The following is a 15,292-nucleotide window of genomic DNA, read 5'->3' as shown; positions in this document are numbered from 1 at the left end:
GTCCATAGATAAAAAGAAACTTAAAAGATTTATCAACAGATTGCAATGTTTAGATATTCTTTCATACAACCCAATTACAAAAAATTACGAAGCAGACAAATTCAAACACTAATGAATACCAGGAAATTATTGTTAATATTTTTTTAAAATGTTTTATTTATTTCTAGGAGAGAGAGAGAGACAGCGTGAGCAGGGGAGGGTCAGAGAGAGAGGGAGACACAGACTCTGAAACAGGCTCCAGGCTCTGAGCTGGCAGTCAGCACAGAGCCCGCCGCGGGGCTCGAACCCACGAACCGCGAGATCGTGGCCTGAGCGAAAGTCGGATGCTTAACCGACTAAGCCACCCGGGTGCCCCTATTGTTAATATTTTTAGGTTTAATAGTGATGTTCTGGTTGTATTTTGAAAGGGTCCTTATGCTTTAGGGATGCAAATAACATATTTTTGGATCAAAGTTTAGGAAGAGTATCATAATATTTGCCTCAAAAAATGAACTTGTCTCAAAATAATCTTGTAAGGAGGGGAGTATTAATAGGCCTATATTGGCCTTGAGTGCATAATTATTCAAATTGATTAAACCTGGGGTTTCTTATACTATTCTCTATACTTTTGTATGTTTGGAATTTTCCATCATGAAGAATTTTAAAAACACTCAGGGTCATTTTTTTTTCTTAATGTTTACTTACTTTTGAGAGAGAGAGACACACAGCATGCAAACAGAGGAGGGGTAGAGAGAGAAGCAGGCACAGAATCTGAAGCAGCTCCAGGCTCTGAGCTGTCAACACAGAGCCCAACGGAGGGCTCGAACTCATGGTGAAACTATGACCTGTGCCAAAGTCAGATGCTTAACTGACTGAGCCACTCAGGCGCCCCTATTTTTGTCTTTTTACATTCCAACTTCATCGATCTCAACCAGTCCACCTACAACGCACATGTTAGATTAACTTTCCAGATTATCAAACCATTTGCAAGTGGACCACAGTTGAAAGAATAAATTATACTACAAGTGTGCTGCACTTCCTCTGAAGTTGGCATATATCATCTGTCAATGAATTTTAATAAACACTAGGTGGCATCATGATTGCTTTATAGTAACCCGGCAAAAGGGAAAATGGATTACTCACGCTGATGCGGGTGATGCCATCTGTCAATGCTGTGGCACGGTGACATCACTTTTTGAAATCATCCCATCTCTTAATAGATGAAAATACCTTTTTTCACTTCAAAATCACAATTCTTCTGCTGCATTACAAATTCCCTTAAACATCATTTATTAAAGCTTCTCTTTACCTAGTAATTTTCATTCTTGCATTTTTTGCAACTCTTCGTTGTTTTTAACATGGCTGTGCCCTTCCAGGAAGAAGCTGGGAGCCAAGTCTGCATAGTCAAGTAGGAAGAAGAGTGTTATTTTCTTCACACTGGGCTGTCACCAAGTATTTTATATGCTGCAAAAATTAATATGAGGTAGCCTTGAGCCTCTTCTCTGCTATCTCCATATTGCTTCTAGCTTCTCATTCGCATGCCATTAATTGGTCCCAGATCTTGTTTTAGCTATCTCGACATTCCTGTCAGCCGATTTCTTTTTCTTAGCCAAAATGATATACCATTCTATTTTCACAGTGCATGACTAATTTAGAGAATCACTAAGGTTTTAATTAATGGCTTATGATTAAAGTATTCAGCTTCAAAATCCATTATTTTAGACGGAAATAAACTTACCAGCCAGTGGGATAGTAAAGAGAACAATGGATTTAAATGCCTGGAGGTCTGCTGTACTGCATGGCTTTGGTCCCTTCAATTCATTTCTCTGCATATGTTAGTTTCCTCCATTCAGTCTTCCACTGAATGACTCTTCACGCACCTACTAAGTGGCTGGTTTTGTGCTAAACCTAGGGATACAGTGGTAAGTGCAGTATTGCATCCTCATGGTGGTATCTGGATGGAGACTGGAAAAATGTTTAAGGGTCAGAGTGAAGAGTGGGAGACAGGCGTGTTTGAGCAAATGTAACAAACTCAGTGGTGCTGAGGAAAGGAATCGGCATAAAATGGGTAAGCATGACCTAGAATGAAGGGGGAGATAAGAAACTAGAGAGACGCACCTGCTAAATGGAAGGATTGGAGCGCCTGAGTGGCTCAGTCGGTTAAGCATCTGACTTTGGCTCAGGTCATGATCTTGAGGTTCATGAGTTTGAGCCCTGCATCGGGCTCTGTGCTGACAGCTTGGAGCCTGGAGCCTGATTGGATTCTGTCTCCATCTCTCTGCCTCTTCCCTGCTTGTGCACTCTCTCTCTCTCTCTCAAATAAAGAATGAAACATTTTTTAAAAATGTAAATAAATAAATAAATGGAAGGATTAAACAAGACAATCCATTAAATCAGTTCTCAGTGCTTCTACAATTGGGTAGCAGTTGAATCAGAGAATCTTGGCTTTGCCATCTATTGCAATCATGATTATATGCAAATTTTTAGTGTCTCTAAACTTCAGTGTTCTAATCTATAGAATAGTGAGTCTACCTACCTCAAGATTGTTCTGGGGCTTAAATGAGGTTATATATTTAAAGCCTATGTCGATATATACAAAGCATCTGTATAGAAATGCTAATGATTAGGGTCCCCAGGCGGCTCAGTCAGTTAAGCGACTGACTCTTTTGGCTCACGTTGTGGTCTCACAGTTTGTGGGTTTGAGCCCCACGTTGGGATTCTCTCTCTCTCTCCCTCTCTCTCTGCCCCTTCCGTGCATGTGCTATCTTTCACAAAATACATAAATAAATCTTTAAAAAATGGTAATGATTATTAGCTTATCTTTTGCCCTGCTCAAAGAAGCTCCTGTGTCTTATATCTGATTTTATTCCAACAAATGGCCTAGAAGAGATTTATGAGATTTATGTCAGAATTATTTTTGTTTTATAAATGAGAACACATGAAGTCAAAGAAGCGATGTGAGATTGGAAATGAGTGGAAGAGCCTGGTCTCCTGGCCTCCCGTTCAGCTTTTTTCTCCCCATCACACAATACCCTTCTAACTTCCTTTTGAACAAATAGGGAATCTTACAGACTGGGGACTTGTATAGATTTGTTCCTCTTAGAGCTCAGGATTTCAGGTTTTCCTTTGCTTTTTTGCTCCCTATTATTTCAACAGATCGATCTTTTACACAGAAACTATTCCTCTCATGTTCAGCCTTCTTTTTGGAGTATTAAGGTTATGAATGTCCTGTCAGTCAATGACCTGTTAGAATGAAGACCAGCAAGTGTTTTTAATCATTTTTATGTGCCCCATAGTCTCTTCTCTGTCATTCTTCCATTACTTCGGATTTGTGAGCAAAAGCTTTCTTTATAAGCTATTTCTCAAGAAATCAGTAAAGCTTCCACTAGAAATTGCCTCAATTGGATGGCATACCTCAAATAAAAAGTCACACTATCTTCCACTGTGTGCTCATCTTCTCTTGACAATTCAGTAGAAGTAGGATTGTTCCCAGACTAGCTTTTATTCGAATTGCAGACAGGCAGGAAAACCCCAAAAGCAGCCATGACTTTATTTCCTGGGGAGTAGAGGAAAGGAGAAAGTTGGGCACTGACGGACATATTACAACAGCCTTTTCAACTTTATTTTTTTCTTTTTAATATTTTTTAATTTATTTCTAGGAGAGAGAGAGACAGCGTGAGCAGGGGAGGGTCAGAGAGAGAGGGAGACACAGACTCTGAAATAGGCTCCAGGCTCTGAGCTGGCAGTCAGCACAGAGCCCGACGCGGGGCTCGAACCCACTAACCGCGAGATCATGACCTAAACGAAAGTCAGACGCTTAACCGACTAAGCCACCCAGGCGCCCCCAGCCTTTTCAACTTTAAAACACTTATGGAGCTGACCTCTCAACTATTTAAAAATGACTAAATGGAAGTTCCTCTTATTAGCTGCTGTGCAGTTGGCATGTGGCTACAATGATTCCAACTTAGGTCTTCAGGCAAGACGCTTAGTCGGTTCAGGAAGAGGAACGAGACATTTTTCTTCCTGAAAACGACTCAGAGGGAATAGTCAACCTATCGGTTTCCCTAACTCTATCAAGGAAGTATTTTTCAGCTGTCCACCTGAAATTTGCTTGGATTTTAAATTTGTAGTACAGCTGACGATGTTTCCTAAATAGGAGATATCCGTTTTGAGTGTGTTGACAAGTATGACAAGTTAATTTTACTGACATTGTCGCTCCTGTTTCCATATGTCAAACTTCTCCCCACCCTGATGAAATCCGTCCTGGTTCTCTCCACCCCAGTCACATGGAGACTTGCCTAGACTGGTGCCTCCACCCAGCCCGCAGCAATCTGTACCTCCCTTGAGTTGTGGTTATTTACATTCTGGTCACAGCTCTTTCTAAACTATATGCTTTCTAAGCTAAGACTCTGGTATCTCTCCTCCCTGCAGAATGTATTGTGACTCTCTGCGCACAGTAGGTAGGAATCTAGGAAATGCATTAGAACTGAATTCTCCTACCTCAAACCAAAAGTACTTTATATGCCAGAATGATGATGCTTGGGGGGGAGTGGGGGAATGCATTCCTTTGAAGCCTTTAGGAAAAAGATATTAACAATGATACAGTATACTTCAAATTACGGATCTTACACTTCTCAGCTTTTAATACAAGCCATAAATTTAGGCATCAAATTGCTCTTGCTACAAAAAGAAAGCATGAATGAAGGTTTTGGTTGTATGCTGATGATTAGGGCTGCTTTTATGATGGGAGAAATCTGTCTATCAAGAGACTCGGAGTGCTGTGTGCTGCATAATCATTACTGCTCAGTACAGGGCTGTCAAAGGTCTTATTTTAAGAGTGTTTCCCTGAAAATTATCCCTGGCCATTTGCCTTGAGTAGCTCTATCTCAAAAATAAAATCTTTACAGAAAAAAAAGTAAAGACAAAAGAGAGAAGAAATGGACACCAATGAAAGATGTCTCACTGGCAAAGATTCACAGAATAAGCACAGTGACACAGCTTGATTTTGTAGGAATCCTGTCTTTTCATGGGCCCTGGAATGGCTTCTACTATACAGTCAAATTGGCAGGTAGGATACCATCATCAGTAGGATTCTAGGCTACAAATCGAATGATACCCCAACACAGCCAATAATTTCTTAGACATAATGAAATATGCACATGATAAAAGAAACTCACAAGAAATACCTACTCAAATGTTTAAAAGCTGGTGATTCACACCATCTGTATATAGTCTTTCTGTGAGGCCCTAAAGGAGAATGAGACCACTCATGCTCTCTCTCGAGTTCTCACTGTGCCTTGAAAAGCATCAACCATGACAGACAAATTTATTCTGTTTCCTTACTTTGTACTTCATATGCCTCTTTATCCCTATGCTGTTTGAACCAGAGTGCTGCCTCACTATTCTCACTGGAGAATTTCTCATCAAAATCCACACAAATATGCTCCTTCTACTACTGATACCAGAATCAGATGACTCATTTCATTTGATTTCTATGTGATAACTACCTTCAAACCCGTACAACTACCAGTTGCCCTGTTTCTCCTTAGGAAATGACACGAGCAACGTGGATCATATCTCATGGATGATATGAATTTTGTAGCATTTGGGGTTTCCTGTTTGCTTTGGCTTCCCGGATGTTCAGAGTCCAATTTGTAGCCCTATTTAGTAAACTCAGAGGACTCTGTTCTTTGCATTGATCCATAATATTTTCCAGCTTGTCTTATCTTGATAGTGAGCTTGTATTTTCTCTGACCTGGATTTTTTTTTTTTCATTTCTCTCACATTCTCTATTGCTTGCAAGCCATATCAAAATCTTAAATGGTAAACAAGTGTATCAACACATAAATAATTACTTCAGTTACAGGATGCCGTTCAGAGAGTCAGAGTCTTCTTTTTGGTGGTGGGAGATAGGATGACAAAGAGAAAAGATTATGTTGTTTTAGAAAATTATATCCGAAGGACCTCATGGTGCAACAGTAGTGCATCTGACTCCAGAAAATTATATCATAAATAAAATAATATCATGCCTAATAATTATCCACTAATTGTTTGCCTCCATTCTTAACACCATTCAAATGCCTCTAGTGCCTTAAAAATAACAATCTCTCCTAAGCACAGATTAGATCATAGTACTTTCCTGCTCAGATGCCCCAGATGGTACTATCTACAGAATAAAGTTCAAGTCCTTTACAAGAGACTACCATCTTATCTGCCTAGCCTTTTCTCCCTGCCCAGCTCCAATGGACCCTGCCCTCAAGCAAATTTGCACAATGTATTTCTTTACGGGCCTGTCATTTTATAAAAAGCTGGTTTTGTTGCTTTCTTGTTAACCTCAAAAATTCTAGTTTCACCGCTTCTTCCCAAGTTCAATTCAAAAACTGTATCTTTAAGCTCAAAATTATGTCTCGTGATTAATGTTTACTCTGTAGCATATTTTGAAGTGATATATCTTAGTGATGGAGAGGTTTGGCTTTGGAGTCAACTGAATTTGGATTCAGCCACTTTAACCTCATAGGTAAACTAAGATCATAATATTCACTGATGTTTTAAAATATGTCCAAAAATTTTTTGACAACCCAGTGAAGAGGCAGAGTTTCCATATTCAGTAAAAACGAGGTGCATTTACAACTTGTTTGTAATCAATAGGACACAGGAGGAATGATACTGGGTAATCCCCAAGATCAAGTCAATAAATGTTATGCAGCTTCCGCCTTCTTCATCAAGATATTCACCGTTGGAGCCTTGAGTGATCATTTAAGAAGTCCAACTACTCTGAGCCACCATGCTGTGGGGAAACCCAGACCATATGAAGAGGCCATACACTAGGTATTTCAGTAGGCAACCCCAGCTGAAGTCCTAGCCAACAGCCAGTATCAATTGCTTGATATGTGAATAAAGACACCTCCAGACAATTCTAGCCATCAACAGGCAAATCAATGCCTGCCCACTGAGTCTTCCCTGTAGTGGCCCCAGCCATCATGGAGCAAAGGCAAGCCATTTCTGTTGGCCCTCCAACTTCCTGAGCCCTAGGGTATATGAGCATAAGAAAGTGGCTGTTTTCAGTTGCTCATTTTAGAAACAATTTACTATGCAGCAATAATAACTAGGACAGGTACTTGGTACCTAGAAGTAGAATGGTTCTATATAAAAAACCTACAGCAGGAGACACTGGCTTTGAGGCCACTGTCTGGCTGCAGCTGAATCTGAAGGAGACAGTAAATGAAAGCCTGACAAGGCTAGAGGAGGCTGTTGGTAAGGATTTGAAGAAAAGCAAGGAAAATGTTATAAGAAGCCAGAGGAAAGTGAAATCTTATTACCTAGTGCTGCAAAGTTTGGCTAAACTATCACATGTGGTAATGTGAAAAATTGGAAATACACCTAAGGACTTTGATGCTCTAGGAAATCATATTTCCCTGCAGAGTGTTTAAAAAGCCCCCTGACTTCTTCTTGCTGCCTATGAAAAAATGCAAGAAGGATCACTAAAAGGCAAGGTGTATAGTGTTCAAGCAAAATTTTGAGCAAACACACAGGGGCTAGACATTACTGAGACCAAAAGTAATACTGTTTCATATTCCTGGCATCTTCAAATGCCAAAAAATTTCCAAATTAAGAAGTTGTAGGGCAAAGATAACATCTAAAGGGAAAGCTGTAAGATCATTTGTTGAGGCCTAAGGAAATCTCAAAGATGATCATAGAAACTTTCAGACATACAAAAAGACCCTGATGGATATGAAAGGCATATCTCATAGACCTTCCCTTTTAAAGGGCTTCCAGTAATTTCAAGGGCTTTGTCACTCACCAACCTCTCAGGACGTCAAGATAAAGAAAGTATCTTAAAGAAATCTGTGCTAGTGGATTTGGATAATGGAGTGAACCTTAAAGAGCCAGAGAAAACTCAATGTTTTAAGAAACTTGTACTGATGGAAACACATCAGTTTGTACTAAGAGTAACAGAAATAGTACATGAAGGGAGGCCTTTGGATTAAACCCGTATTCCTATGGCAGGAAGCAGGATGAATTTTCTCAGTTGCAAACATGGGTCAACTCTAATGGAAAAGAAAGGACAGCTCAAAGGGCTGAACCAAGAGTTGAGAGAGAAGAGTCCAAGTCCACAGAGATAAACTCCTAAGAGGAAGAACTGAGCTCTAACCAAGTAGAACTGAACAGCCCATGTCTGACTGGATTTCAGAATTGCTATGGACCACTGGCTGCTGTGTGCCTCCCATTCTCTAGCCTTTTGAACCAGGATGCATTAACAGTTATCTCATGCCTGTCCCATCCTGGAATGGTGTTAAGTTGGGTGTGTATGGGGTAAATACTTTGTTTCTTGGATTGTCAGGTTCTTGGAGAAAGAGGAACCATAACTTGAAGAGCTTCCCAAGGAGTCTCATCCACACATGGACTGATTTTGATGTAAGATACTAGACCCCAAACCTAATCCTGATGACATGTCACTTTTAGGGGATCTTGGGAGGAAGCAAATGTATTTTACATGAGTATAAACTGTGGCTGCTTTAAAATGTGTCTGCAAATTCTTTGACATCCTTTCTTTGAGAGGTGGGGATCTAGAGGCACCTGAGTGGCTCCGTTGGTAAGCATCTGACTTTTTATTTCAGCTCAGGTTATGATTTCCTGATTCATGAGTTTGAGCCCCACATCAGGCTCTGTGCTGACAGTGTAGAGCCTGCTTGGGATTCTATCTCACTCTGCCCCTCCCCCACTCACGCATATGCTCTCTCTCTCAAAAATAAATAAATAACCTTAAAAAAAAGTGGGGATCTATGTACCCTCTTCAGGGCAGACTTGAAATTCAGTCATAACCGATAGAGTGCATTGGAAATAATGCTTGATGACATTCGAGGCTATTCATTAAAGCCAATGATGTTTCCTCCTTGTTAGCTGGAATAATCACTTTTGGAGGTCCTGGGAACATCATGCTGTGAGGAAGCTCCAGCCACATGGAGAGGCCAAGTGTAGGTGTCCAAGTCAACAGCCCCAGTCAACAGCCCTAGCCAACAATCCTAGTCAACAGCCTCAACAACAGCTAATATCACCCAACAGGTATGTGAATAAGAACATTTCCAGATGGTTTTAGATCCTGCTTTCAAATTGTCACTGCTGAGACCTGCGACTTCATGAATCACAAAAAAGCCATTTCCTCTGTGCTCTGTCTAAATTTTTGACCCTGAATCTTTCATAATGATAAAAAGTCATTATGAGCTACCAAGTTTGGGGTTATGTGTTGTACAGCAATAGTAACTAGATTAATACCCTAAAAGATTATTATGAGGATTAACGATACATAAAGCTACAAGGTTGGTGTTTGGCAAAGTAAACATTCAGTGAATGGGACTTATCAAGGGCTACCCCTTCTACTTATTTGACTCTGCTCACAATAGTTAGTATGAGGTATACAAGATACTTATTGACTTGGGGTGATTGCAGACTTGAGGACGAAACGGATGAGATTGCAGAGAAATCACGACCTCATTTTCCTGACCCGAGAGGGATTTTTTTTTATTTTTTATTTTACAAATAGTTTATTGTCAAATTAGTTTCCACATAACACCCAGTGCTCATCCCCACAAGTGCCCTCCTCCATGCCCATCCCCCCTCCCCCCCACATCCATCAGTCCTCAGTTTTTGTCAGCATTCAAGAGTCTCTCATGGTTTGCCTCTCTCCCTTTCCCCCACCATTTCCGCCCTTCTTCTCCCCCTTGTTCCTCCGTCAAGTTCCTCCTAATCCTCCTATACGTGCAAACATATGATATTTGTCCTTCTCTGCCTGACTTATTTCGCTCAGCATAACACCCTCAAGGTCCATCCATGTTGCTACACATGGCCAGATTTCATTGTTTCTCATTGCCATGTAGTATTCCATGGTATAGATAAACCACATCTTCTTGATCCATTCATCTGTTGATGGACACTTAGGCTCTTTCCATGTTTTAGCTATTGTGGAGAGTGCTGCTATGAACATTGGGGTACATGTGCTCCTATGCCTCAGCATTTCTGTATCCCTTGGGTAAATTCCTAGCAGTGCTATTGCTGGGTCATAGGGGAGTTCTAGTGTTAGTTTCCTGAGGAACCTCCACACTGTTTTCCAGAGGGGCTGTGCCCGTTTACATTCCCACCAACAGTGTAGGAGGGTGCCCGTTTCTCCACATCCTCGCCAGCATCTAGAGTTCTCTGATTTGCTTATTTTAGCCACTGTGACTGGCGTGAGGTGGTATCTCAGTGTGGTTTTGATTTGTATTTCCCTGATGAGGAGGGATGCTGAGCATCGCTTCATGTGTCTGTTGGCCAAGGGATTTTTTTTTTTAATGCTAGTAAAAGAAACTGAATTCTCCCAGTTGCAACCTACCAAATTCTAAAATTTATCTTGGTGAGAAACCAGGCCACGCAATTCATTTAATTACTGCCTTCTCAGTGAAGTCTAAGGTAACAAAATTGTAAGGACTTGGATTCAGTGAGGAATAGTTAATTTGAGAAACGAGGGAGATGTGAGATATGGGGATTGCAGCAGCTCACATCTATCTGAACGTTCACTGCAGCTGTGAAGTGAGGTTTCTGCTCTCTCATCTACTCTTCCAAACCCTCAAACCCTCTCCACAGTCCAGCCGTGTCACTGTCTTCCTCTCCTTGCTACACCTTATCATGTACAGTCAAATACTGGAAGGAATTTTGTGCCAAACATTTAAAAAAATTTATTTTTTCTGGAACCAAACCCCACCTAAGGGTTGGGGCATCCCCACTAATTTTTTACAATATTTGTATCACAAGTACCACATTCGCAAATCACTTTCATAAATACTTTCATAAAATACAAATACATAACTACTTTCATAGAATCACACTGGATGAAAACAGTCCCTAATTTCTTACTTACTTGGTCATGGTTGGTGTAAGAGACAGTACAAAGTGGCGAGCCTTGCCTGGTTCCTAACCTGTGGAGTCTTAATATCCCATGGGGGAAGGGAAGCCCTGTGAGCACCTCACTTAGAAGGAATCCGCAGGGTGCTAGCTCAGCCTGTAACAACACCGTGATGTCTGTGTTCCATGTCTGACAAATGGTCTTTGCCTCATGTCCCAGTTGTAAAACTTGCTAGAACCTTAGGTCTTCTTGGACTAAGGGCCTGCCTTGCTGTTACTAATCAATTGCTTAGGAAATTCTCAGTTTCCTTTTAAACCTCTGAGTAGTGGCTAGGGATTTGCCAGCAACAATAGGCTTCCCTAACCGTAAGGGTTCAAAATCAGAACTCTAACAATTATTTGTGCCAGTTTTCTCCCTCACCAAAGCCAGGCTAGCCCTTTGGAGCACGTGACACCTTTGCCAGACTCTCTCAACTCATACCACACCTCCCGGAGCTAGTAGCTGGCCTGCTGATTGGCCGTTATGTCCTCTGAATAGTGTAGTCTGCCTGGACATGGAATTTTCCAGCATCTGCCCATCCAGTGAATGAGACTAGTTTTGTTCTGGTTTAGCAAGCCATGTGGAATAAAATGATAGTAATGGGAAGATGGAAGCCTTCTTAGTTGTTTAGATGGTTCAATTTTACAATTATAGCATGACAAATTAAATATGCAAATACCTTTGCTTCTTGAATTGCTCTTTAGAGAAGGAAAAAGAAGTTTCAAAATATCTGTAAAACGAGGCCAAAGGACATAGCTCTCAGTCATTTGAGTAATTATTTCCCTGCTGAGAAAAGGGCAAACAGTAAATAATTTCATTTCATTTAATACTGAAGATACAGAAAATGTACCTTTTCTAAATTAATTTCTAAAACGCTGTCCAAAAAATCTCTTGGCTCTAGGGCAAATCTTCCAGTGGAACCAAAAAATAACAAAAAAGGAAGATAAGAAAAGGAAGAAATACTTTTCACCCAAAAATTGGTCTCATGCTTGTTTTTAACTCAGAGTACTCTCTGAGGAAAGGGTGTGGGAAGAAGGGTAAATGGCTAAGGTCCATAGTCATTTTCCATCCGGAGAAGCTCTGGGAAATAATGAGACAGAAAGGCTTGACAGGTCTCCCCAAGGACAAAACCAACAAGATGCCTCAAGTGGCAGTTCCAAAAGCACATCCGTACGTTTCTCAGATTTCTCACCCATTAAAATTCTAGGAAGAAGAAGTTAATGTTGCAAGTAGCCAACTCTAACTTCCTGTTATATGGCCCTCTTCTAAACTGACAAGAAGAGAATTATATGATAAGAAGATTTGAATAGGCAAGGCAGTTTTTCCAGGAACTCATTTGGTAAACAGATATCTTGAGATGTTTGCAATTCTTGTTTTTAAATAATGAGTTAGGTACAGGCTTCCAGGAATGAGATGAATAAGTCCTGGGGACAAAAGGTACAGCATAGGGAATACAGTCAATGGTGACAGATGGTAGCTACACTGCAGTGAGCACAGCATAATGTAGAGAGTTGTGGAGTGACCATGTTGTACAGTGGAAACTAATATAACATTGTGTGTCAACTACACTTTCAACAACTACAAAAAAAGCTAAGCACAAAAGGTACTGCTGAAGTAATTACCAAGAGTACTGCCAACGCTATTGCATAAAAGTTATCTCGGCTGTTGTACCTAGCTGGTCCCACTATGCCTCATGGGATATGTGCAAAAGAGGCACATGATGTAGAAAGGATTGGCATTGGTAGATTGTAGACCCAAGGAACATGAGAAGAAAATCTCTGGCCAAGATAAGATAAATAATCGGGAGAGGAGAGACAAGATGAAAGAACCAGTCAAAGTAATTACATGTTATGGCAGATCATTTCCCAAGATGGCGCCAAACAATTCCTCTCATTTCTGTAGGCACATGCTACTCCTTCTATCAAGAAGTAGGATTTCTTTCTCTGCCCCTTGAATCTGGACTGGCCTAATCACTTGTTTTGACCAAGAGAGGGCAATGGAAATAAAGCCTCTTCACTTCACTGAGACCTCTGAGTCAAGTCTTTTAAAGATCTCATTGCTTTGGCTTTCACCTTAGAAGCCAGCCACCAGGTAAAGAAGCTCAAGCTAGACTATCAACACAATGACAGACCAGATGGAGAAAGAAAGCCCCAGCAAGCCCCAGCCATTCCAGTCACCAGCTGAGGTGCCAGACGTGTGAAAGAAGCCATTGTGAACATTCTAGCCCAGCAGACCTCCCAGCAGAATGAAGCCCCATGAGTGATTCCCCCAGAGGAAGAAAAGAATATCCCAGCTTAGGCCAGAAAATCCATAGAATCATGAGAAAGAAGTGGCTGTTGTTATAAGATAGTTTTGAATAATAGATAACCAAGATAGATTCTCTGTCCCCAGTGACAATGAGGAGGTAGTTTGGCAAAAAATGCTTGAGTGGTGAGCAGACTAGATGTGTGGACAACTTCTGGGTAAGCCAGTGGACTTCTGGAGGGTGGGCAATAAATGGTTAACAATCTAAGCAACCAAAAAGCTGTTGCCAATTCTAATAGGATGAAGAAAGGGCAGATACACAGGGGTGAAGCAGAAAGATTTTCCTGGATACTTTTAGAGTCAGGTCTGTGGCAGATCCTAGAAAGCTGAGTGATACAATTCAGAAACAATCACTTCCAAGGTCTCTCATGTCAGCCAGGGGAAAGGGATGGGAAGGAATGAAATACAAGTGGCTGTAGCGTGTCTTACTTTAGGTTTCCATGGAAGGAGACTCTGAGCCACGTATTTGAGAAGGAACACAGACTGGTGAGGGTGGTGTTTGATTCAGAGAAGGGGTGAGCCAGATATGTATGTGTGTGTGTGTATATATATATATTCATATGAATATTCATATATATTCATATATATATATTCATATGAATGCATGGATACTCCCAATATATGAATATTCCCTATATTCCCAATATATTCCAGGAAATTGATTTTCTGGAAGAAGCAAAATAACAAATGCATGAATTAAGGCTTACAGGTGAATCCCCAGACAGTCCTTGTGAAAAGGAACCTCACAGACCATGCTCTTGGCCAAGTTCAAAGCCAGAGAAGCAGCAACCTTATCGCAGAATTGAAGGGAATTCCCCGACAGAAAGGATAACTACAAGTTCAATGTGTCAGAAGCTTTGCAGTCAGAAAGCCATGTCTCCTCACTTCGGCTTGTCACAACAGTCTACGTAGGCAGGCAAGTGACAAACTAATTACTGCACTGAAGTCAGCAAAGCACTACTAAGATAATAAAAACTGCATTTCATGGGGACATAAATTTTAGACAGTCATGAGATAAAATGCAGTTGAGAAGTCTGCTATATCGAACCATCAGACACATCAGCTATTTTCATGACAGAAGACTCCAAGGTGAGAAGAGGGAAATTGTGTATTAAACAACGTTAGTAAAATTCTCTGTAGAAGATGAATGAAAAAAATCAGGTTGGCACTGTTACTTTCTAATTTTTATCTCTAAATCAGCTTCTTGGGAAAGCCAACTTAATTATTTATATCCTTGATATTTATTAAAGTGCAGATGTTTAAATATTAGCTTATTTAAATTGCTCATAATGTTCAGATATTTCCCCTGCTAAACTATTCAAAGCATATGTTTAATTTCTAATAATTCTTAAAAGATTTTCATAATTTCACCTTCCATTCTATTTTTGTGCACTGGCGAATGAATTCATTAGGCAGAAATGTTCCTTTCTAGGAGATACTCAAATATGTATTATAATTGGATGAGGATAAACTAGGTAATGACGAGTTTATTTGTTCTTAATTCTCTAATTTTTTATTCTTACTCTCTTGAGAATATGACTATTCCAATAAGAATATCCAACTCGAAGGAATCAAAACATAATAAGCACATCACTTTGTGGCATTGAGATTTGATTTTAAGACAACTCAGCAATTTTCACATAATAAACAATAGCTTGTGTTTGGCAATCGATAGTCAGAAACTGTAATTGAAAAACAACAAAAATATTTTTTAAACAAACAACAATATCAAAGAAAAGAATTTCCTTCTGTTAGCACAAGTAATTTAGAAAATTCTAATAAACACTTACCCTTTACAGGGCAATGCTATCTATAAGACCTTCTGGTCATTATTTAATCCATACAGCAACCCTTATTTTACAGATGGGAGAAAAGAGAGACTGAAAAACCAGCCCACGGTCTCACAACCACAGTGAATGTGGTGCCTGAAAGCTTATCCTCACAGTATTAACCCAAAATGAGAATTTGGGTGGCCTTTGGAACATGAGAGAAGATTTCTTCTTTTCTACTCCAGAGTGTCAGATTGACACTGCTAAAGATTTAGGATCAAGATCATACTTCCACTACATGTTTAAAATAACATGGAGGAGGGGT

Source organism: Hyaena hyaena, unplaced genomic scaffold (assembly GCF_003009895.1).
Source record: "Hyaena hyaena isolate Hyena2069 unplaced genomic scaffold, ASM300989v1 scaffold_277, whole genome shotgun sequence".
Classification (NCBI taxonomy): Eukaryota; Metazoa; Chordata; class Mammalia; order Carnivora; family Hyaenidae; genus Hyaena; species Hyaena hyaena.
Note: the sequence above shows the minus strand (reverse complement) of the source record.